The following is a 25,088-nucleotide window of genomic DNA, read 5'->3' as shown; positions in this document are numbered from 1 at the left end:
GTATGTGAGCATACAAAACTGCTGAAGAGGATTTTCAACCTAAAAATAAATGGGAAACCAATGTGTTCATAAGGACTAAACCTTGAATTAGCTCAGGTAGCCAAGAAGTAACTTATGAGAATGAGGAGATAATTAAATATCTATTTACTAATTATAGCAATTGATAGATATAGAAAATGATTGCATTTTATAAACATTATAGGTATTTTATCTTTTCTCACTCTGTGTTATCTTACCTTCATTTTATTTATAAATAATGGTAAGTTGCTCAATAAAGAGAAAATACCAACAAATGCCCACTGGGAAGCAGAGAGAAGTATTTTACTTATATTATGTATTTTACTTATATTATGATTTAAATCACAAAATACATAAAGCTCCAGAGATGAATACACTCACTATAAAATGGTTATACCTCTGAAATATTAGCTCTCTTAATTTTGGTTTTAACAGAATAATATTCATTCTGTTATATCCTGTTGTCAAATAACACTTATAGCATACCATTCTTTAGTAAAGAAGGTAAACTAAAGTAATACATGTAAATTGTGGAATGAAATAATAATACCTACTAGATGCAGTATGATATGTACTAGCATTTATAGAACCACAAAAGCGACTTGTTATCTATAGTTTAACAGAATTTCATATGATAACATTCATACATACTTGTCTGAATTATGGAAAAAGCCTTCAAACACATTAAGTCTACTTAGAATTTTAAAAATCTCATTAATATACTCTTAAACTATTGTATGGGAGTTAAAATTCAGCATTAAAGAAAGTGCTCTAAGTTTTATCCTTGTGAAGTTCATTAAATCTCCTTAAAGCATCTGTTATAAATCCTCTACATCAGGCAGAAATTAGTATAAAGAGTTTTAAATCACATTCATCCTCTCAATATGGTTTAAAATATGCTTATGTACAGTTACTAAGCCCTATGGAATATTTTTATTATGAAAAGTAATTTTTAAAATACAGATTATCAATCATTTGAAATCATTCTTGCTGAAAACAGAACTCACCATGAGCTTGAAAACGTATTTGTGCTTTTCGTATTCTTAGTCCTATATTTTGATTCAGGTTTTTAATCAGATATATTTCAATAGATCAAACTTTACCCTAGCCCTGCCCAAGGTTATGCAATTTAACGAAGGATAGCATTTTGTACTCAGCAAGTTTTACAGGGTAGAACGAAAACATGTTGGTAGATTAATGATGTGGTATTCTTTATGATTAAATTTTCAAATGATGAGTTGCAGCATCAAGTAGTGGAAATAACACAGGAACTTGAGTTAGAACTGAATCCAAGCTCATTTATGGGTTGAATGACCTTGGGAAGTCACCTGTTCTCCATGAGGATGTTTTTCTCCTCTATATAAGGGCATGGTTAACTCCAACTAATAATGTCATTGAGAAACAGCTTTGCAAAAGCCCATAGTTTAATGTTTTTCCTACTAGTTGGCCAATAAATATTATTTTTATAAGAAATTGGCAAGGGTTTTATACTTTAGTAACAAATATTCAAAACTTTAATTATCATGTAACCTTAATATTTATGTATCTACATAAATCACAAAGCCTAATTTTCTTGGTAAATGATAATATGAGTTTAATTTTGGAAGGCTTACTGAATTTATTATTTGACAGCATGATCCTTGTTTTATGGTTTTACTTGACGAAAAAAAAGACGTATGGCTACTTTATATATACACAGGCAAGTTTAGTAGATAAAGATAAATCTACAGGTACACAGCACCTCTAAAATTTTAGATGCTTTCTGTTTCAGCAAAGGAAAAAAAAAACACATTAAACCAGATTTTTTTTTCTTTTTGGCAACTCTAACGTAGTTCATCAACCCTATAACTGTAAGTATCTTCCTTTAGAGTTCCTTTGGGGAACTGGCAGAAATCCTATGGAATAATCTAGCTTGGAAGTGGCCTCTAGGTTTTGCTTTCTGTGCTGCTAGAAGAGGAGTGCATTTGAGAAGCAGTGTGGTTAAGCTCTAGGAGATTAGGGTGTGGGTAGGAGCCAAGACATTGTTGGTTGCTGCTTGATGAGCTGACTTATTTGTGGAGTGGGGCCGACAACTGTGTTGGAAGCCCTGTGATCTCTGCCTGAGGCTCTGTGCTGTGGTAGACACATGCAGGAAGATTAATGGGAAGCACAGTTTAGCAGAGTGTTGAAGTGTTAAAGAGGGAACTCCAAGGCCCTGTCCATCCAGACTGACCTTCACGTTGGAACTGGGTAATGCGTGTCTCATGCTTGTTTGCCTTGGAGTGCTCCTCAGTCACACGGAATTTTGTTTTTCTAATTTAAATCAACCCTTCAACATGAAATGTTAACAAAAACATCTAGCCTAAGGTTTAAAAATGTATGCAGCACACAAAGTCTTGAAAATATTTAATGCCTCAAATAATTTTCCCTAGCCTCTGAGATAACTCACACTAAAAATGTCTTTCTGCTGAAGTATTTTTTAAAATATTAGTTTCCACTTTTACTTTTTGCTCCCAGGACAACTATTCCTCTGAACCCCCCAACAATCTCCTTTATCTTATTTTTTTTTCACTTTTTATTTTATTTTTTCTGGTTCTGAAATAACCCCTCCCAAAGACATAAACAACTTGCCTTGATGGCTAGCCAAGACTGTCCTACAGCCAATCTCCTCCTACTCTTTCACTTCTTACCCCAAGGAGCAGTAAACACGAATCCTGACCCACCATCGCAGCTTCTGAAGTGAGAAGAGAGTCACTGCAGCTAAACAGTAGGTAGAAATAAAAACAGTGCTTCCATTTGATAATATTAAATGTGCTGGAAGACAGACTCCAAGAGAAAGGATAAATAACCTACATAATGAAGAATTAGTTAGCAGTGTTATGTAAATATTGTAGCAGCATCAATGAGGAGGAAAGCAGAAGTATTTTAAGACACTATATTATACAATACACTGTGCACTGTTTCCTGGTGATAAGGTTTTTAAAGCATCTTTATAAGCTCTTCTTCTCTGTTGTGACAGGATTATTTTTGCACCTTTGGAAAGCAACTGAAAAAGGAAGCCTGCAAAAAAAAAAAAAAAAAAATCCTGCCTAACAAAGCAGCCATACTCAAATAGCTTAAACTATAAGAAGAAACTGATTCAAGATATAAAAATAGATTTCAGATATAAGATTAAACATAAGTATAAACGATATCCTCATTTTTGTTGCACTGCTGTGTATTCCTATCAGTGCAGTGAACTGCTAAAATGACAGGAAGAATTTTTTTCATTATTATTCTACTGAATTTTAAATAATCACTGAAGCAGGTATTTCATATAATAACATCCAGAAACAGTAATACATGTAATGAATAAAGCTGAGTGACTGTATAATACAGTGTGCAAATTATCTAAAAGAAAACCATACCAGTTGAAAGAAATACTTCAGCTACTGGCATCAGTTAATTGAGCCCTCTACTACACTTGAGAAAAACCTGACAATAAATTTTCTTGCTAGTCCCTTAAAAGCCTCAGTTTTTGAATAATAACTTATGAGGGGTAGGCATTATGGCACAGCAGGTTAAGCTGCTGCTTGGTTGGGACACCCACATCCCATATATGAGTGCTTGGGATCAAGCATCACCTCTGCTTCCTATCCAGCTAGTTGCTTAATGTGCTTGGGAGTCTGTAGATGATGGCAGAAATGTTTGTGTTCCTGCCCCAACGTGGGCAACTCAGAGGGTGCTCCTGGCTCCTGGCTTTAGCCTGGCCCTGATTTGGCTATTGTGGGCATTTGGCAAATGAACAAGTGATATAATATCTGTCTCCACCCCAGCCCCTGCCCTCATCAATCTGATATTTAAATAAATAAGTCAAAAAATAAATCTTTAGAAAAAGGATAACAAATATTTAATTGCTATGGAAATAGCTTTAAAATAACAATAATTGTGAAAAAATATGTATAATCAGGCTTGTACAGAATGAGTCTTGTCTTGATAGAAGAGAAGAGCTTATAATAAAAGAAAATGTCATTCACGCTTAGTTTCAAGAAAATGCTTCCTGAAATGTTACGTGATCAGCTAACATACTCTGCTTCTTCATTTTTAGATAGATACCAGATTATCCATCTGAATAATTTTTTGAATTTCCTGAAAAAACACTACTTTGTTTTAAAAATGTTTTTCTGTTAAATATGTTATTCAAAGTTAACAAATTAAATAAATTAAACTGTTTCCTCAATTTCCCTTCCTTTCTCCTGTCCTCATTTTTTTTTTTTTTTCTGCTCTCCTCTTTGGAAGAATTTCCTTTTCTATGCTAAATGAGGCTATGATAGGTCCCCAGCTGATCTGGCTTAGGGATGGGCCCATGATGTGAGCTGGATTATTAGAGAACTTCAGTGGGATTTTATGGAAAGCCTCTGAAATAAATGCACTCTCCTTCCTCTGGCACATCATAACTCCAGATTTGTGAAGCTTGGATCAACACTGGGCCGTGCTTCTCTCTGACTACTTGTAAAATACCAAATCCTCACAAGAAGAAAAGAAATGAAAGACATACAGATGAGCAAAGATGGAGAGTAAAACAAGAAAAGGAAGACACAGCGGGGAAGAAAGACAGCAGGGGTGTGGCCCACAGGGAGGAGGAAGATGGAGATTTTACCTAGTCTCTGGCTTTGTCCCTGTTCTTTCTAAAGATTGTAAATTCCCTTTTCATTTTCCCTAGGCTAGTTTGAGTTGAGATTCTGTAATTTAAAATTAAGAATGTCCCAGCTAATGTATTGATCATATACATTTTTTTTCTGTATTGAATGTACCAAAATTTCTCCAATTATCGTAGTTATGGGCATTTAATTAAAAAAAAAAAAACTCTTAAGTGCTCTGTTTGTCTTAACTTTAAGATCTATGCTTTTTTTTTTTTTTTTTTTTTTTTTTTTTTTGACAGGCAGAGTGGATAGTGAGAGAGAGAGAGACAGAGAGAAAGGTCTTCCTTTTTGCCGTTGGTTCACCCTCCAATGGCTGCTGCGGCCGGTGCATCGCACTGATCCCAAGCCAGGAGCCAGGTGCTTCTCCTGGTCTCCCATGCGGGTGCAGGGCCCAAGGACTTGGGCCATCCTCCACTGCCTTCCCGGGCCATAGCAGAGAGCTGGCCTGGAAGAGGGGCAACCAGGATACAATCTAGCGCCCCAACCGGGACTAGAAACTGGTGTGCCGGCGCCGCAAGGGGGAGGATTAGCCTGTTAAGCCACGGTGCCGGCCAAGATCTATGCTTTTTAAGAATTGATTTAAACAAATAATGATGTTCACAATACATTAAGTTAAATTTCCATAGGATTACCATTATGGACTTTTTGGAATTGAAGTAATCCAAAGAACACATTAAATTAATTATCTGTATACAAGTAAAGCCATAGTCTACAAAATTCATTTAAGGATTCATTTGTTCAAACTTGGGCCATCAAGAGAGAGAGCTGGATGGGAAGTAGAGCAGCTGGGACTTGAACCGGAGCCCAATTGGGATGCTGGCACTGCAGGCAGAGGCTTTACCTGCTACGCCACAGTGCTGGCCCCACAGCTTAATTTTAAAATTTAAGATATTAATAAGTTTTTAAGGTTCTTCCAGGTCTTTTCATGGCTTGATATGTCATTTCTTTTTCGTGCTGAATGATATGATCCAATGTTTGGATGGGCTGCTGTTTACTTATCCATTCACCTACAGAAGGACATCTTGATTTCTTCTAAGCTTTGACAATGATGAATAAAACTGCTATAAACATTCATGTGCATGTTTTCATATGGAAATAAGTTTTCAACTTATGTATGTAAATTCCAAGGAGCTCCATTGCCAGAACATGTTATAAGAGTCTGTTTACTTTTGTGAGAGATGGCAATCTTCCAAAGTGGTTGTATTTGCTGCACGCTTTCTAGCAATAAGTGCGAGTTCCTGTTGCTTCACCTCCTCATGAGCATGTGGTGCTGTTAGAGTTCTGTGTGGTCAGTTCTCATAGATGTGCGGTGGTGTCTCTTTGTTTTCATTTGCAATTCCCCATTGATACACTGAGCAATTTTTCACATGCTCACATGTCACCTGTATCTTATCTTTGGTGAAGTGTGTTTAATAGGGTTATTCATTTTCTTAATATGAAATTAAGTATTCTTAGCAGTTATATATGGCAATTCACTCTTGGAATGTGTTGCTTATAAAATAGAACTATTAAAAATGCAATGTACTCCAATTGGGACCATTAACCTGGGGAGGAATATATTTTACAATACTGGGAATATTCTTCTAAGGATTTTATGTAGATTTGCTTTTAGAAGCAATGATCACACTGTGAAAAATTACTCATTTTTAGGTGTTTAGTTGTTTTAAAAACATGATTATGGGGGCCAGCGCCATGGCGCACTAGGTTAATCCTCCTCCTGCAGTGCTGGCATCCCATATAGGCACCGGTTCTAGTCCTGGCTGCTCCTCTTCCAATCCAGCTCTCTGCTGTGGCCTGGGAAAGCAGTGGAGGATGGCCCAAGTGCTTGGGCCCCTGTACCCGCATGGGAAACTGGTAGAAAGCACCTGGCTCCTGGCTTCGGATTGGCGCAGCTCTGGCAGTTGCGGCCACTTGTGGGGTGAACCAACAGAAGGAAGACCTTTCTCTCTGTCTCTCTCTCTTACTGTAACTCTTCCTGTCAAATAAATAAATAAATAAATAAATAAATAAATAATTATGTAGAGTTGGCATGAAATTTAGTGCAATAGTTTATTTTTATCAGGAGTTATTCTTCCATTTAAATTTTTTTCTCTCATTCTTTTCATTTCTTTGTGTTTTTGTTCAATTTTTGCTGATTAGCCTAGTATTATTGTTCAACTTTTTAATTGAATTTTTAATATTTCTACTGTAATACTGTTAATTTCTAATGGCAGCTTTTTTTATGTGTGCTGATCTCTAACATTTTCTTTTGTTATATCCTCCTGATATTATTCTGTTGAGTTAATATTTTTTTGACCTCTCTGATGTCATTAATTGATTGCTTTTTTTTTTGTTTGTTTTTTTTTTTTGACAGGCAGAGTGGATAGTGAGAGAGAGAGAGACAGAGAGAAAGGTCTTCCTTTTTGCCGTTGGTTCACCCTCCAATGGCCGCTGCGGCCGGCGCATCGCACTGATCCCAAGCCAGGAGCCAGGTGCTTCTCCTGGTCTCCCATGCGGGTGCAGGGCCCAAGGACTTGGGCCATCCTCCACTGCCTTCCCGGGCCATAGCAGAGAGCTGGCCTGGAAGAGGGGCAACCGGGATAGAATCCGGCGCCCCCACCAGGACTAGAACCCAGTGTGCTGGCGCCGCAAGGGGGAGGATTAGCCTGTTAAGCCACGGCACCGGCCGTGATTGTTAGTTTTAATTTGAGAAACCAGAGAAGGGGGAGAAAGAGAGGGAGAGGCGGAGAGAGAGACAGGTACAGAGAGTCTTAAATGGCTGCAATGAAAACTGGGTCAGGACAAAGCCGAGTCAGGGACTCCTTCTAAATTTCCCATGTGGGTGGCAAGTACCCAAATAGTGGGATCATCACCTCCTGCCTCCCAGGGTGCACAGTAATAGGAATCTGAAGCAGAACTAGGACTGTAACCCAAACACACTGATATGGGATGTGTGCATCTTATTCACAAGGCCAAATGCCCATGGCACTTGTATTTCTGAAGTTTGCTTCCTTCTTTAAAGTTCCTTTGCCTTTTGTTTGTTTTGGTCTGTTTTTCATGGTAGTGGCTTTCCCTGACTATCCAATGTTCCTAAGCTGACAGTTTTAAGAGTGAGGCACAGGCTGGTGTCGTGGCTCACTTGGCTAATCCTCCGCCTGAGGCGCCGGCACCCTGGGTTCTAGTCCCGGTTGGGGTGCCGGATTCTGTCCCGGTAGCTCCTCTTCCAGTCCAGCTCTCTGCTGTGGCCTGGGAAGGCAGTGGAGGATGGCCCAAGTGCCGGCTGTGCCAGCAGCAGCAGCCATTTGGGGGGTGAACTAACGGAAAGGAAGACCTTTCTCTCTGTCTCTCTCTCACTGTCTAATTCTGCCTGTCCAAAAGGAAAAAAAAAAAAAAAAAAAAAGAGTGAGGCACAAAAAAAACTGCTTTGAAATTGTGTGCGTGGCTGAGGTTTGTCATTGGTTAGGTATGACATAGGGAGATTGATTGACAGGTAGATTTCACATCTTTATGTCTTTTCTTTTGAGCTGATTATTTCTTGAGCATCAAAGTTTTCATTTTCCTGGGGATTTGTCTTGCTGTCAGTAGACTGGGGCCCCAGGATAGTCTCTTTGTTCAGGTTAGAGGATTTTTATGAATTCTCTTGTTAGGAATATGCCACATGTTGGCTTGAAATTTTGCCTCATGTTGTCAGGTCCATTCATATCTCTTGTCTTCAAACTCTAAGAGACCGATTTTTCTGAGGTGGGGGAGAAGTATTTTCACAGAGATGAGGCGTTCTGATTTCAAATCCCTGAAGCAAATTACTCATGAAAGTTCTTGTATTCAGCCCACCTTTCAGTCTGGTTCATCGATACCTAATGCTTTGAAATACTGAGCTTTATAGGGATTTTACTATGAGAATCAACTCCTTTTGCAGATGTTTTCATTTATGATCATAAAATAGCTTTTAATATGTGGTTAATATACCAAGGGTTTTCTACTTCTCATCACAGACTTTCTTGAAATTAAATTAAAAAGACAAAGTAGACTATTATTTATTAGCCACACATTTACATTCCAATCTATAGTGAATGCATTTTAGGACTTAAACAACTGAGTTCCATTTGTCCAGATTTAATACTTAAAAAAAAGGGAAGGATAATTTTCAGTATTACCTTTTAATTTTTTCTGAAGAATTCTCAAACAATCCTAATTCTGAACAAGCTCTTAAGATGAAAAGTATTTGTGGTGCTGGATGATATTGCTCGAGAATAATAGTCTTTTGTCATCGTGTACTATCATGTCAAACTGTTATTTATTTCTAATTTTAGTTGCTTGGTTACTGAATATCTAATTTTCACCAGAAATATATTTTAGAAATGTAGCAATTACTCATTCAGCGGAACAAGGGAAAGAAGCAACCAAATAATGTAGTGTCTATGAAAAGTAGTATAGGACCTGCATCCATTGATCAACTTGAATGGGTGGTTACAGATAGCTGTGACCTCAGAAACTGGAATTTTTCGTCTCTGTGACCTGTAGTAATCCTTTTTAAAACCAATTAACTGCAGCACAGAGCAGGTTCTAAGGCTGCTTACTTCTTGTCTAGATAAGATCTTGGGCATTTGGTTCTCCTCAGAACCATCTCCTTAACCTTTTATATCTTGGAATTTTTAATTCCTGTGATAGTTACATTGAGCTCATATTCCACTTTTATTTCAGCTTATATACCTAAGATTTTACATTGTTCAATATGGCTAAATATTAAGTTTTGAATCACTGTATAAAAGCTTATCTTGCTTAGATGGTTTTATGTATAAATTATAGTATCTATCATTTTTAAAACCTATAGTATTGGTTTAACAATAATTAAATCATTAATTAGTATTATTCTATTTTACCATTATTTGTGATTGCCATTTCTATTTAACAAAATTTTGCATGTATCATGTATAACTTTCAACTCATCTTTATTTTCTAATATCCAAATAAGGATGCAGAGTAATGTTCATTTTGAAATTTGGAGTAGATAGGGAATCAATAAAATCCAAGATTTTAATTGATCTTACAGACATAGTATTAAATAAGATGACCAATGAAATGCCAGCTTGTCTAAATATACCAAGGCAGACATTTTTAGTTGCATATTTAATAACTGCTCTTCTAAAGTTTAATAACAGAACCCAGTATAATTAAATGCTTAACCTTTCAACTTCCCTTTCTATATCTATTGAGTGATGGCATGACACAATTTTGGTCATTGAAATATACTTAGAAGTTACTGTAAATGGGAAGAGGAACTTCTTAAAGAGAACAGTCGTGTTTTCTTCTTTGGAATTTTGTCTTTTCCCCATTGTTCTATTTTCTTGCTAGCAACAAAAATGCTCTTGGAAGGGGACTAGTCAAAACTTTGAAAAGATCCCAGAACAATAAACACTTTCTTGTGCAGTTGAATTAATTTTGCATTTATTTTTTATGTATCTCAATTATATGAGAAAAAATAATTTCTTATTTTGCTGAGTCACTCTAATAAGATTTTCATTAATTATTGCTGAATAGAAATCCTAAGTTACAAGTCTTCCATGGTCTCTAAGGAGACTGTTGCATGTTCTTTACATTCTACATTGCAGAATGACACAGACTTCTATATCAGACTAATTTTCTTTTTTTTTTTTATTTTTTTATTTTTTAATTTTTGACAGGCAGAGTGGACAGTGAGAGAGAGAGAAAGACAGAGAGAAAGGTCTTCCTTTGCCGTTGGTTCACCCTCTAATGGCCGCCGCGGTAGCGCGCTGCGGCCGGCGCACCGCGCTGTTCCGATGGCAGGAGCCAGGTGCTTCTCCTGGTCTCCCATGGGGTGCAGGACCCAAGGGCTTGGGCCATCCTCCACTGCACTCCCTGGCCACAGCAGAGAGCTGGCCTGGAAGAGGGGCAACCGGGACAGGATCGGTGCCCCGACCGGGACTAGAACCCAGTGTGCCGGCGCCGCAAGGCGGAGGATTAGCCCAGTGAGCCACGGCGCCGGCTATATCAGACTAATTTTCAGTGAGGACTCTTTAGTTTTATCTCTATCTCTTGAAGAAATTATACTTTGGAGCCCTTTGATCTTATAGAAAAATTGGAACTAGTTGAGAATCTTAAGTAGCTGCATGGAACAAATGAGCTTCCTGCCATAATTCTTTCTGTTCTCTATTGTAAAGGGATAGTCATAGCTGTAGATGTTGACTTCCCCATGCATAATAGAACATTTTGGGGTCTATGTGTGTGAGAGGACATATATATCTCTCCTCTGTATAAAATACAGCAATTATCCAGTCATCACTTTCACACCTTGGCTCTCACTTCTCAAAAGAAAATTTGAGCATTGATTTTACTCATGCCATATGATAAAATTTGATCTTAACAAAACAACTAATCCTACATACACACAAAGCATATAAACATTGTGACAAATCTCTATAAGTTGTACAACTCTGGTTTGGCACACTCGGACATTTAATAGGCTTTAAATATGATATTTTTCAGAGTAGATTATATGTTAATAATCTAGTTGCACTGGGCTTAATTTGAGAACATGTTTCTAGAAATGGCAATGCTAAATGAATCAGTTCTAACATGGTTAACCTTATTGAATTGTATTTATATCATTATGCCAAACAATCAATATACAATTTGGTTTTACTGTTTGGTGACATCATATTTTTTCACTCTTTAAAATTGTTTTGATGGAGGATTTTGTTTGGAATGTCATATGACATCTCAATCTGAGAACTCACTTGTTAGACTCAAAAAAAAGGCTGGGTTTTTATTTTTATTTATTTTTTAAAGATTTATTTATTATTTGAAAGTCAGAGTTACACAGTTACACAGAGAGAAGGAGAGGTAGAGAGAAGGATAGAGAGAGGTCTTCTATCCGCTAGTTCACTCCCCAACTGGCGCAAGGGCCAGAGCTACTCCCATCAGAAGCCAGGAGCCTGAAGCTTCTTCCAGGTCTCCCATGCAGGTGCAGGGGCCCAAGCACTTGGGCCATCCTCCACTGCTTTCTCAGGCCACAGCAGAGAGCTGGATTGGAAGAGGAGCAGCCAGGACTAGAACTGGCGCCCATATTGGATGCCGGCGCCACAGGCGGAGGATTAACTTATTGTACCATGGCGCTGGCCCCAAGGCTGGAGTTTTAATGAGGCCCATGCTGTACTTTGTAAAATGACCACAGTGTCTTCAGGTAATAGGATGTAATAGCACTAAAAGAAATTTTTGTGGAGTCAACAAATTAAAGAGATTAGACAGTCCCATAGAAATGGAGGAAGTGCAGTAAAAGTGCCAAGCATTTATGTGCATGGGAACATATTCTGCCATACTTGTTCATGGGTGTTGTGGAGAGTTGTAACCATGCAGCTATTGTGAAGAACATATTGCTGTAGTCATTTAGTTAATTTTTTAAAAAGCATTTTCACATCCATTTTATTTCTAAAGTCCCTTTAAAAATTCTATACTCGTACTTTTTTTATATTTAGTGTGTCTGACTGTATTTTCCCATGTTAATTTTACCTTTATTTTTTTATTTTTATTTTATTTTTTTATTTTTGACAGGCAGAGTGGACAGTGAGAGAGAGAGACAGAGAGAAAGGTCTTCCTTTTTGCCGTTGGTTCACCCTCCAATGGCCGCTGCGGTAGGCGCGCTGTGGCCGGCGCACTTCGCTGATCCGATGGAAGGAACCAGGTGCTTTCTCCTGGTCTCCCATGGGGTGCAGGGCCCAAGCACTTGGGCCATCCTCCACTGCACTCCCTGGCCACAGCAGAGAGCTGGCCTGGAAGAGGGGCAACCGGGACAGGATTGGTGCCCCGACTGGGACTAGAACCCAGTGTGCCGGCGCCGCAAGGCGGAGGATTAGCCTAGTGAGCCGCGGCACCGGCAATTTTACCTTTAAATACATTTGTTAATACATTTCTGGTCAAGACAATACTAATTGATGCAAAATTACTCTTCCACCTTAAAGACATACGTAACTAGACAAATTATATAATGCATCTACTTTGTAGGATTGACCTTTGAACAGTGTATATCTGAAATACAGGAAACATGTAAGATGCAGCCTGAGTTTGGAGTATTTTTCTGCCTAGGACAGTGCCACTATTACAGAGCAGGGACAGGGAGGCAAAACAGAGCCATAGTGTCACGGGATTGAACAAGTAAATATCAGAGTTGGGACTGCAAAGGTGCACAACATTTGTTGGGACAAAAGGAGGTATATAGAAGGAATCTGTGGACACAGAAGTGTGTGTGGTGGTCTCTATGATACTCAGATGAATACATGCTACACCTGCATAGGACAGACTATGAGGTCTAGCAGACAGCCCCTGTTGCAAGGCTGATAACTGAAGGGATGTACTAGAGGATAGATAGTGAAAGATGTTTGTTTGCAGGATGAGCAAGATTAATGAAGCCTTAATGAACACCTCAAGCATTTGGCTTGTATTCCTGAAAGGTAATATTCAGAAATAATAGTTAGAAAACAAAGTAAGAGCTACAACTTAGGACTAAGGACAAAGTTGAAATAGATTCTCTTTAATAAAATATAAAAAACAAAACACTGAAGATCAAAGGTGTTCTACCAGTAGCATAACTGCTAGGTTGATCAGAACACAACACACTCTACAAGAAGAAGAAAATATAATATAAATGATGTAGCCCAAACCTATGAGGCAGATCTGAATGAGGAAAGTATCCAGAGATAAGGTTAAGCTTTGAACAAGAAAGTCGACCTGGTGGGACGTTTTGATGCACAAGAAGACGGTATTTGAAGGGTAGTGGTGTGACAGTGGTGGAAGCCTCATGAAGAAAGAAGCTTGTTACAGAAAAAATCCACTGAAGTATTCCCATGTGCATGGTGACTAAATAGACATGATAATTAGGTACAATATGTGATTCTGTGTCGAATAATTTTACATAAGATATTATTGGGACAGTTGAAATCAGAATGGGGCATCTGGGTGAAATATACACGGCAATGCTTACACCTGTCTATAAATTTAATTTTTTCCTAAAGTAAAAAGAATAAAATAAAAAACAGAGAAACTGACATTTTTGAAAAAAATGAAATCATATCATATCTTTTTAATAGTATTAGATGTAATGCAAAGCTGTGAAATAAATTATACCAATTCTCAAGTTTTCTTCCTACACTATGTCAGTTTGTCATAAGATAGTATAATGTGCTACACGCTTTTATTTTCAGTGGGAATTAATTTTTATCCTAGATCTTAAAAATACATCAGTGTTGTATAGATATAAATATTTGTTTAAATAATAGGCTAAATAAAGGCAATAGTTGGGGCCTACATTGTAGTATAAAGATGAAATTGCCTCCTTTGATGCCGGCATCCCCAGTTTGTGTCCCAGCTGCTCCACTTCCAGTCTATCTCCCTGCTAATAATGGCCTCTAAAAGCAGTGGAAGTTGGCTCAAGTGTTTGGGTCCCTGCAGCTCACGAGGGCGACCCAGATGAAGATCTTGGCTCCTGGCTTCTGTTTCACTCAGCCCTGGATGCTGTAGCCATCTGGGGAGTGAATCAGAAGGTTGGAGAACTCTGATTTTCAAATAAATAAATAAAACTTTTTCAAAAGCCAATAATTCATTCACAGATAGTCCTGGAATGCCAATAAATGTATAACCAAAGTGAAGATACAATTAATGAGTAGCCAAGGAGAAAATGTGTGTGCAAGTATCCTTCCACAACATACTGAATTGACAGCCAGGTGCTTGTTGATCACCATAGGCAAAGCTGGTAAATGCCAGGGAGTCTTTTCTTAGAGGTTTCTAAGCCCTCGGAAGGTGTTGCCAAAACTTGACACAAGTCACTGGCAGGAAGTACAAGCTCTTGGAAACTACTTGTTGCCACTCTAAGGGACGTTTAAAGTTTTTGGCACTTCTCCAGAAGAGTATCCTGAAGTGACCTATGAGATGCAGATAGCCCTCTTGTGCCCTTTCAGCGCATTTGCGCAGCTTGTGCCTGCATGGGTGACCTCATTGTGACACTCTACAATGTGGAGGCAGAGGGGGTGCCCGTGATGGTGTGAACAGTATGAACATGGATGATGGACGGTGTTGGAGGGATGGTGTAATTTAATAATAGTAATAAAGAAAATAGAGAATAATCTGTTTTTGTTGGTGCTTACCAGATGGAAGATCTGTCTGTTGGAGTCTCAGTATTTCCATGTTGATTTATTTTTTAGTGTGCTGAAACTTCTTCCTATAATGTTAAAAGAAATCGAATGCACCTGCTGCTAATCCTGGAGCAGCATAACCATGAAAAGTTCCTGGAGGAACAGAAGACATTTTGAGGAAAACATTTAGAAAGAGAGAAGAAACAGAGTCAAACGATAAATGCTGCTCTAGAAACCTGGTTTTAATATTTTTGAATGTGTATATTATTTTTGATTTTCACCTCCAGTATTTACATGATGAAATTTCAAAATTTAAATGCTATTTGATGTAGTTCCATGTAATTCTCACATATTATGAAAGCAATCCTTATCCTTATGAGGAGCAAATCTATAATACACAATAAAACCCCAATTATTTTAATGGGTTTCAAGTAGTCTTTTGATTATTTTCCTTAATTTTATTTCAGGAACAATACATTGCAATATTCATGATCACTATTTCACAAATGATCAGTCTTGCCTTTGTATAAAAAAATCCCAAATTTAAATGGTTCTATATTGTGAGTTTGACCACAATGTCTTCCTTACCTTCTAAATCATTCCAATTATGTTTTTAAAATATTTATTTATTTTATTTGAAAGTCAGAGTTACACAGAGAGAGGAGAGGCAGAGAGGGAGAGAGAGAGAGTCAGAGAGAGAGAGAGAGAGAGAGAGAGAGAGGAGTCTTCCATCCAATGGTTCACTCCCCAATTGGCCACAACGGAGCTGCGCCAATCTGAAACCAGGAGCCAAGAGCTTCTTCCAGGTCTCTCATGCAGGTGTGGGGGCCTAAGGACTTGGGCCATCTTCTAATGCTTTCCCAGCCATAACAGAGAGCTGAATTGAAAGTGGAGCAGCTGGGTCTCAAACCAGTGCCCATATGGGATGACGGCGCTTCAGGCCAGGGTGTTAACCTGCTGTGCCACAGTGCTGGCCCCTCCAATTATGTTTATGCCTAACATTCTGTGAATCCTATAAGCTAAATCAAAAGCATATATCATCCTATATAAATTATCCAAATATGCTTGCAACTGTAAGAAAGACTGCACTTTCTTTTTAGACTCAAAGTGTAATGGAATGCGTCCCTCTTGGTTGACTGCCTGCAGATAGCATCCTTTGAGTGTCTCCCAGTTATTTCTGAGATTCCCTCAGAGGCAATCTCTCATGGGCATCAAACCAATACAAGGTGAATTTATTAAAGAGTGTCCTCCTTGTTCTCCATTTCTTCTACTTCAATTGCCACCTGTTTGCTTCTGCTTTCTTCAAAGCTGCTTATAGAGGCTTCACTGCTATTTATACCCCTCATGAGAGCCACAGTGTAAAGATCAGAGTAACTATTTTGGTTCTTTCCAAACTTTAATCCTCAGAACACCTGAACAATTCGTGACTATGTAAATGTGTAAATGATAGAGGATGATTTCTTTTTTTTTCTTCTTCTTTAACAACAAAAAAATAATTTATTTGCAACACAACCCAGTCCCATTATTTAAATACAGCATAGAGATAGAAAGGAGTCACGCTACGAGCATCATTTGGCCCAAGGGTCCTATGCGTCCCAAAAGACAGCAAGCCCACCTCCCTCAGAGGCCCAGGCCCAGAGCCAAACTGGCCACAGGAAACAGGCAAGCACAGAATGAACTCACTTCCAGGACTCAGCACATTTCACCCTTCCCCCACAATCCTCTGCTCCCTTGCATCCCTAAGTCAGGCCAACTCCTAGCCTCTGAGCCACCAGGGAGCTCTCTGTGGGATATTTAACAAGGATTTAAGTTACATAAAATTTAAAATTGCCCTGTGAAATCTGTTGTTTCATAGACACTTTAAAATATCCCTCCATACATAATCCTCATCAGGTGATGGCCCTCGTCATACACAGCCGAGTTTTGAAATGACTGCCATCTGAGGAAGCTCCATACTCAAGCTTCCTTATGGGTCTCATTAAAGGCTGTCCTTATCCTATGGTGGAAGGAATCCCAGGTGCTTTTTCCAGATTCAGGAGCTGAGAGAAAAAGCCCTGGCAGCTTAGACAAAGATTTCTATTAGAGACCATTACCTAAAATTTTTCTAGTCTACTTGAGAAATGTTTTAGGTACAATATATACAAGGCAACACAGGCACAGAGGGAGGCAGTCTATCTGATTGGGAACTAGTAGTTTCTAGGAGATAGGAGGCAAGGAAGAGGAATATAAAATCTCAACCTACTTTCACCACTGCAATCTTCGAGAGCCTTAGAGGATGGACATTATGAACAGTCTACTACTCCCAGCTTCTGATGGAACAACCTCTGGAGGTCTACCACCATGGACTGGAAACTTTTTACAGTCACAATAATAAAGGTCAAGAAAATAGAGAACACCCCTCCAAGAGAACACCTAATGCAAGCATAAGGGCTCTGACTAGTGGTCAATCCACACGGATCCATGCTAGTGGATTGGTATTAGAAGTGCTGTTATAAATTGAGTCCTTCACAAGTGGGAGAAGAGACAAACAGTGGCACTTCAGGCAGGAAAGGAGCTATATAGATTAGGTAGAGGATAATTTGCTGGTTTGATATTGGTCTTTGTTTATTTTAAACCCTTTTACAATTTCTTGGGAAACCTTAGCTGTACCTTGGCTGTCACCGACATGTGCAGGACTGGGCAATCATATCCTCATACTCCTTGTACAAAATACTTCCGTTTGCCTCAATGAGCAGGATGCTAATGGGAGCATACTTATAAGGGACACAGGAGGGTTGAGGAACACTCTGGTCCACCAGCTCATTAACAAGGTTCTAAATGATGGCATGATTAGGGGAATTGAGACCATAGCGCAGCACCCGAGGACAGACCCCCTTACAGTAGTTTGGCGTGTAGAGATGAGGAGCAATGATCCAGTGATCCCAGCTCAGCTGGTGGAAGCTCACTTGGAAGGGGTGGAGAGAACACTGGTTGTTTTCAGTCCCATCATGTACCCGAGAGGAGCCAGGAACCTCAGATGCGATACTGCCTGCTTGCCGGGTCCTCCACAGAAGAGGAGAGTCCCTTTCCATAAACTCCTCCAGGCTGCTGGGGGGAGCTTTGGCCTCTGAATGCTTCTGTGAGTGTCATTGAAATAGAGTAACAGGAAGGCAATGTCCAAGGATGACGTGCTGGGCCACTGGAACTCTAGACCGTCACTCCCTTTTTGCTGCTGACACATGAAGTGCAGTGGTAGCACTCTGCGCCCTTGTGGTTCCACAGCCTTTGCTGAATGTGTGTGTGATATCCAACTCCATCCAAGCTTTAGACATCAGGGAAGGTTTTGCAGAGCCTCTTCCTGGAGGAAGGTGGTTGGTTGGGCTTTTCTGGACCCAGGGCTCCACATGGCAGGAGAGATGGAAGTGAGCAAGGTGGAGTTGATGGTGGTAAACCACCGTGGCTTTTACTAGTTGGTACGCTACCCAGTTTGGTCTCAGAGGAAAGTCCAGGGTCTTTATATGACAGGGACCTTGGAGTGGCCTTGCCACATTAGCCAAGGGCCTTACCAGCCTCATCATGGTGGCCCCGATGGTGCGGTTTTCCCTCGGGTGCCCGTGAGGGTCAGCTGAACGCTGGTACAACTCCAGCATGTATCGCAGGGGATGCCTTGGAGCTGTGGCTTCCTCTGCTGCTTCCTGGGGACTTCTAGCAGCTTCCGAATCAGAGGCAAGGTAAGGGCCTCAGGCAGGAGGGCAATAGAAGACTGCCCCACCTTGGCTGCTTGAACTCTGTGCTCCATAAAAATCACCAGTCCCCAAAGAAGAAGGGCTCTCAGGATGCTGAGGAGGGTCATCTTGTAAGGTCGGATATTCAGCAACAGGCTCCAATCCAAGTCCAAAGGGGTGTCACTCATGCAGGTAACCACATCCTGACTTCACAACCACCAAGGATGGAGCAAGAAAAAGAGGCAGGCAGGTAGGCCCTATGTTACCTCCCCTGGGAGAAGCTTCCAGGCCAAAAGGAGGCCACCTAACTGAGCCTGTTTGCATCAAAACAAACAGAAACAACGGATGGGACAAGGAGCATGCCCCTCCTGCTCTTCAGGGCTGGAAACAAGATATTCAGAGGCTGAGGTAACTTAAAAGGAGAGATCCATTCTGGGACCTACTCCTTCACCTTATCCGCTAGGATGAAAGAAAGCCCCCCCCCTTTTTTTTTTTAAATTATTTGACAGATAGAGTTAGACAGAGAGAGAAAGAGAGAGAGAGAAGTCTTCCTTCCATTGGTTTACCCCCCAAATGGCTGCTATGGCCAGAACTACGCCAATCTGAAGCCAGGAGCCAGGTGCTTCTTCCTGGTCTCCCATGCGAGTACAGGGGCCCAAGCACTTGGGCCATCCTCCACTGCCTTCCCGGGCCACAGCAGAGAGCTGGACTGGAAGAGGAGCAGCCAGGACTAGAACCGGCACCCATATGGGATGCCGGCGCCGCAGGTGGAGGATTAGCCAAGTGTGCCACGGCGCAGACCCTAGGATGATTTCTTTTTAAAAAAAATATCTGGGGCCTGCACTTTGGTGTAGTTGGCTAAGCCTTCATCTGTGGCACTGGAATCCATTTGGGTGTCACTTCAAGTCCTGGCTGCTCCTCTTCCAATCCAGCTCTCTGTTATGGTCTGGGAAAGCAGCAGAGGATGGCCTAAGTCCTTGGGCCCCTGCACCTGTGTAGACCTGAGAGAAGCTCCTGGCTCACGACTTTGGATTGGCTCAGATTGACTTTTGAGGCCATCTTGGGGAATGAACCAGCAGATGGAAAACCCTTTCTCTGTCTCTCCACCTCTCTTTCTGTAACTTTGCCTTTCAAATAAATAAATAAAGCCTTTAAAAAGGGGGCAGGGAGGCTGGTGCTGTGGCGTAGTTGGAAAAACCACTGTCTGTAGTGCCGGCATCCCATATAGGTGCTGGTTCAAGACCTGGTTGTTCTACTTCTGATCCAGCTCTCTGCTGTGGCCTGGGAAAGCAGTAGAAGATGGCCCATGTCCTTGGGCCCCTCCCTTTGTGTGGGAGACCCAGAAGAAGCTCCTGGCTCTTGGCTTCAGATCGGCTCAACTCTGGCTGTTGTGGCCATCTAGGGAGTGAATCAGCAGATGGAAGATCTGTTTTCTCTGCTTCTTCCCCTCTGTAGCTCTGCCTTTCAAATAAATAAATAAATGTTTAAAAAACAAACAAACAAAACCCAAAGAAATTAAAAATTTTGTTTGTTTATTTATTTATTTATTTATCCATTTGTTTATTTTAAAAAAAGGTGACGCACACACACACACATGCACAGAGATATCTTTTATTCTCTGGTTCACTTCCTTAATGGCTGCAACAGATGGGGCCAGATAGGCTGAAGCTAGGATCCCAGAACTCCATGTAGGACTCCCATGAGGGTGGCAGAGACCCAAGTATTGGGCCATTATCAATTGCCTTCTGAGGTATATTAACTGTAAGCTGAATCAGAAAAAGAGTAGCCGAGACTCAAATTGACACTCCGATGTAAGATATAGGCATTCCAACCAGGTTAACCTGGGCCACAGTGCTGATCCCCAGAATGGCTTCTTTACTTACTCTATGCCATATCTGTCACCAGGGTACCAAATAGCTTTACTTGTGTACAAAACTTGGAGATATTTTCAGTCTGTACTTCATTCTCTCTTTCCATGGAAATTCTGATTAGATCATGTAGGTTCCATGTCATCCCCCATTTCCCAATCCTAATGTGCTGATTCCAGTCAAAGTTCTTCCACTCCTTTCCAGTTACAAAGTAGAAACTTATATTTTTATCCATGCAATCAGATGGAATACTAGTAATGAAGAGAGCAGGAGTTTACACTGGTAGCTTTAGCAAGTAGTATAACTTCTAACTTCCAGTTACTCAACTGCTACTCAGCCTCAGCTCAAGTGGTTAATAAATACTCCATTAAAAATATTTTCAAAGTGTTATTTAGAGTTCTCAGCTTATAAAAGAACTCTAATTTGTCATTCTTAGAGAGAATAGGATGCTGTGACAACCGAGCCAGAAACAACCTAAGGTTCCATATTATTATGCAGGATTGTACTTCAATAGGACTCTTGAAATTGTCCCGGTTGCCCCTCTTCCAGGCCAGCTCTCTGCTGTGGCCAGGGGTGCAGTGGAGGATGGCCCAAGTCCTTGGGCCCTGCACCCCATGGGAGACCAGGAGAAGCACCTGGCTCCTGCCATCGGATCAGCGCGGTGCGCCGGCCGCAGCACGCCTACCGCGGCGGCCATTGGAGGGTGAACCAACGGCAAAAGGAAGACCTTTCTCTCTGCCTCTCTCTCACTGTCCACTCTGCCTGTCAAAAAAAAAAAAATAATAATGAGCAAAACCATTTCCATCACATCTCAATTTAAGAATCTCCTGTTCTTTACATTTCTTCATTGTTCATTGCAATTCTTCATTCCCACATGGTCAAAAAGACCATCATTAATAAATGAAAGGACTCTGCTAGAGCTCCATCTGCATTCTGGATGGCAAATATTTCCCATATTTAAAGGTGGTGGCACTGTGCCAGTTGCCATCTTTCTGAATCACAGGGCCAGGCTGGGAGCTGCCTCTGCAATGTTACGTATAGTGGATCAGAACGCTCAGCTCAGTTCCTACACCTAAACTTTCCTCTAGTTATAAAATTTGGAGGGTAGAAGCTTCTGATGCCATTTAAAGAATTCATAGTTGATTCTGTCAGCTTTGTATCAGAAAGTTGTAGATGGATAGAGAATGAGGTGTCCACTAAAGATTAATGAATGCAAAATTTATTCATGAAAGTGTCTGTACTGGCTCAGCATTTCTTCTTGAATAATTTACTTACTTAGTGGATAAAGATTATTACGTTGCTACTCTATATCAGTTGTTGTCCAAGACAGAGATAAAGATAACTAAAGAAAAAAAAAAGAAAGAAAAAGAAAAACTTTTGAAGTTACCAGTTTTGGTAAATTTGTAGCAATAGGCAAAAGATAGAAAGGAGGGGTCAGATGAGAGATACCTGGAGATCAGTAGTGATGAGGTTAGGGATGAAAAGTGCAAGAGGAGAACAGATCTGAGGGATAAATTACATAAAACATTTAACTAATTTATTGGTAGAATAATGAAAGAACTGGAAGAAAATAAGGTGGTTATACTAGGATTTTAACTTCTTGTGTGAAATAATGATTTGAGGAATAGAGCAGTTTTCAGTAATGGTTGTGATAAAGGCAATTAAAATTATGAGATAAATCAACTATAGACATTGTGGGGAAAAATAACTGTGTTTATGTGTGTGTGAGTGTGTTTGTGTGTGCATGTGTGTATGAATTTGAGTGGCCAAAACAGAGGTCTAATTTCCTGTTGTTCAGTGTCAGCTCAGGCAGGTAGTTTAAGAATTTATCTAAAACTTGTGCATGTGCAATTTCTCATGGAAAAAAATTCTGATAGTGTTAAAGTGAAAGCAATGTGCAGTAACTGGTATGGATCTACCAGGAAATAACCCCCAAACAGACTAAAAACATAGTATGTCATCTTGCTTGAGTCTACCTGTGTCACCATTAGGACTAGCAATAAGAGATTATATAGAGGTGGAGGCACTTACGTATCACAATATCTTACTGATAACATTCTCTAACTCTAACCTCCAAGTTCAGTTGTGAGTTCTAACAGCTCATGTAAAGCTGAAAGCATTTCCACTAAACAATCTGGAGGGTATGGAGAGCACATACTGCATGTGTAAGGGATTCAATGACCTCAGTAAAGAACAGCTCTGCACTGGACTGGATTTGACACCTACCAACCATGCCAAAAGTGAAGTGGAGAGCAGTTCCAATGGCTTTGGTGGCAGTAGATATCAGTTCCCTTTAAATTGGAAGGAGACACCATGACAGCTGCTGGCTGCTGGTGACCATCACACCCAGTGTAGGTAATGGTAAACTGACTTGGACAGGCATGAGTAGCAGCATCACATCATTGGCAATAATCACTGCACGTAGTCTGAGCCACTAAATGACAATTGACCAATGTTACATGATACTTGAGTAGAATTGCTGATAATCACTGGTGATATATTTTCATGATGATTCTGAGAGGATAGTTTTCTATGGCTTTACATAGTTTTCTAGTTACATGTTCACTTACGACATTGCTAAGCATACAAAACCATGTGAAGTTGTGAACACTTGCCACAATCTTATTATCTTGAAATTATTGAGCTAGCTTGCGGTTGTAGCCACAGAAGAAAATTGAATCAATGTCTTTGGCAAATGACAGCATGCATATTAGACTTACTGACCTTTCTTTTAATACCTTAAAGTAGGTGAAATTCAAAACTGTGTCATTTTCCTTTCTGTGTACAACTACTAGATGATACTTCTGTTATTTTTCTATAATGCCAGACCCAAATTTTCTTTTTATTAAATGATTGTATTTTTTATTATGTGTTCAAAATGTAGAGTGACAGAGATAAGGAGAGTGGAGAGAGAGAGAGAGAGAGAGAGAGAGAGAGAGAGAAGAGATTGGAAGTATGCTTGGACAAAGCCTGGAACTCTGAACACTATCTCAGTCTCAAATGTGGATGGCAAGAACCCAAGTACTTGGATCACCAGCTACTGCCTTGTGTGTGCATTTGCAGGAAGCTGGATCAGAAGCAGAAGTAGGACTCAATCCCAGGCACTCAGATATGGGATGCAATCATCCCAAGCAGTTACTTAACCCACTGAGCTGTCTGCCCCAAACCTTGGTTTTCTTGCTTCATGTGCACAATAAAATATCAAAAGAATATTCTAGTGTGTGAGTCACTTTTAGAAATGTTAGTGGCTGTAGATGCTTTTAAAATGGTGAGAATTTTCTTCACTGAGAAAACATTTGGCTAGGGAAAACAAAACCAAAACCAACCAACCAACCAATGAACAAACAACCTAGTTTGTTATGTCCCAGTGAAACATAAGCAGACTTGTTTATCCATCTGGATTTTCTGTCTTGGAGGAGTCACTTCATTATGACTTCTCAGTGCTACCGACATGAGGATTCATTGTTGTCAAAGAACCAGAAAGGGGCTGGCACTGTGGCGCAGCATGTTAAAGCCCTAGTCTGCAGCTCTGGCATCCCATATAGTCCAGGCTGCTCCTCTTCCGATCCAGCTCTCTGCTCTGGCCTGGGAAAGCAGTAGAAGATGACCCTAGTGTCTGGGCCCCTGCACCCACGTGGGAGACCAGGAGGAAGCTCCTGGCTCCTGGCTTCGGATCGGCGCAGCTCTGGCCATTGTGGTCATTTGGGGAGTGAACTGGTGTAATTGAAAACATCTTTCTGTGGCTCTATCTCTCTCTGTAACTGTCTTTCAAATAAATAAAATAAATCTTTTTTTTTTTTTTTTTTTTTTTACAAAAAAGAACTAGTGAGCAGTCTTGAAAAAAAAACCTTGTTTACAGTTAGAAAAGATATCAATTTCCTCAGGGAGAGATTTTAAATCATTGTCTTTTAGAGAAAATTTGTCACAAAGTCAGCATAACAGAAAGTGTTTTTTCTTTAGTCCCAAGAAATTTTCAGCTTTTTAAAGTGTTGGAATCAACATTAGGAGGAAGTTTTACTTCCTCTGAGAGATAGGAAAGCCCATTCATGGAAGAATGTGACAAGGAGAAGCACATTTACGGGTTGGCTAACTTGGCAGACATTTTAGTCCAATGAATAAGGCAAATCTTCTGATTTAAAGCTCTGCCATTGCCTGTGAATGCTGTTGAAAACAAGGAGTTCTTTCGAACATTTCCCTTCTGTAAGAGGAGGACCAGGGCTGGGGAACACACAAACTTTCCAGTTATAGCAGGACTGTGTCCAGAGCCTGGAGTTGAGAGTCACGATCTTGTCATTCTATCCAATGACATAACTCTTTGGGTATATGAAAATACTGGAAAGATGTTTCAGAAGTTCTCCCTACACTGTTGACCTTAGCATCGAAATATGGATTTATTTTCTTTTCTTGCTGAAGTAGACAGGTTCAGTGATGCAGTACTTGCCAAAGAGGACCTTATTGACTGGAGGAAATGATGTGACTAGAATTTGTCCAAAGGGTCTTGGAGAACGTTTTGTTTCTTCACACAATTCTATCCCTCACTGCCAAAGAGAGTAATGGCTATCCTCATTCTGTATAGTATGGCAATGCCATCTTACACAGTGAAGTGGGGTTTTGACTACTTACTGCTGCCTCATGACAACAAAGTCACAAATCTATTGGACATGCAAGGTACATGCTGTTTGCTGTATCAAAAAAAATGAAAACTTTTAAACCAGC

General features: G+C 40.1%; 1 pseudogene; it reads right to left on the bottom strand.

Moving 5' to 3' along the window:
• Positions 1 to 17,457: 17,457 nt before the first annotated feature.
• Positions 17,458 to 18,632, bottom strand: LOC133769432 (bone morphogenetic protein 15-like; annotated as a pseudogene).
• Positions 18,633 to 25,088: the final 6,456 nt, after the last annotated feature.

This window comes from Lepus europaeus, chromosome 11 (genome assembly GCF_033115175.1).
Source record: "Lepus europaeus isolate LE1 chromosome 11, mLepTim1.pri, whole genome shotgun sequence".
NCBI lineage: Eukaryota > Metazoa > Chordata > Mammalia > Lagomorpha > Leporidae > Lepus > Lepus europaeus.
Note: the sequence above shows the minus strand (reverse complement) of the source record. Positions and strands in the feature narration are given on the sequence as shown.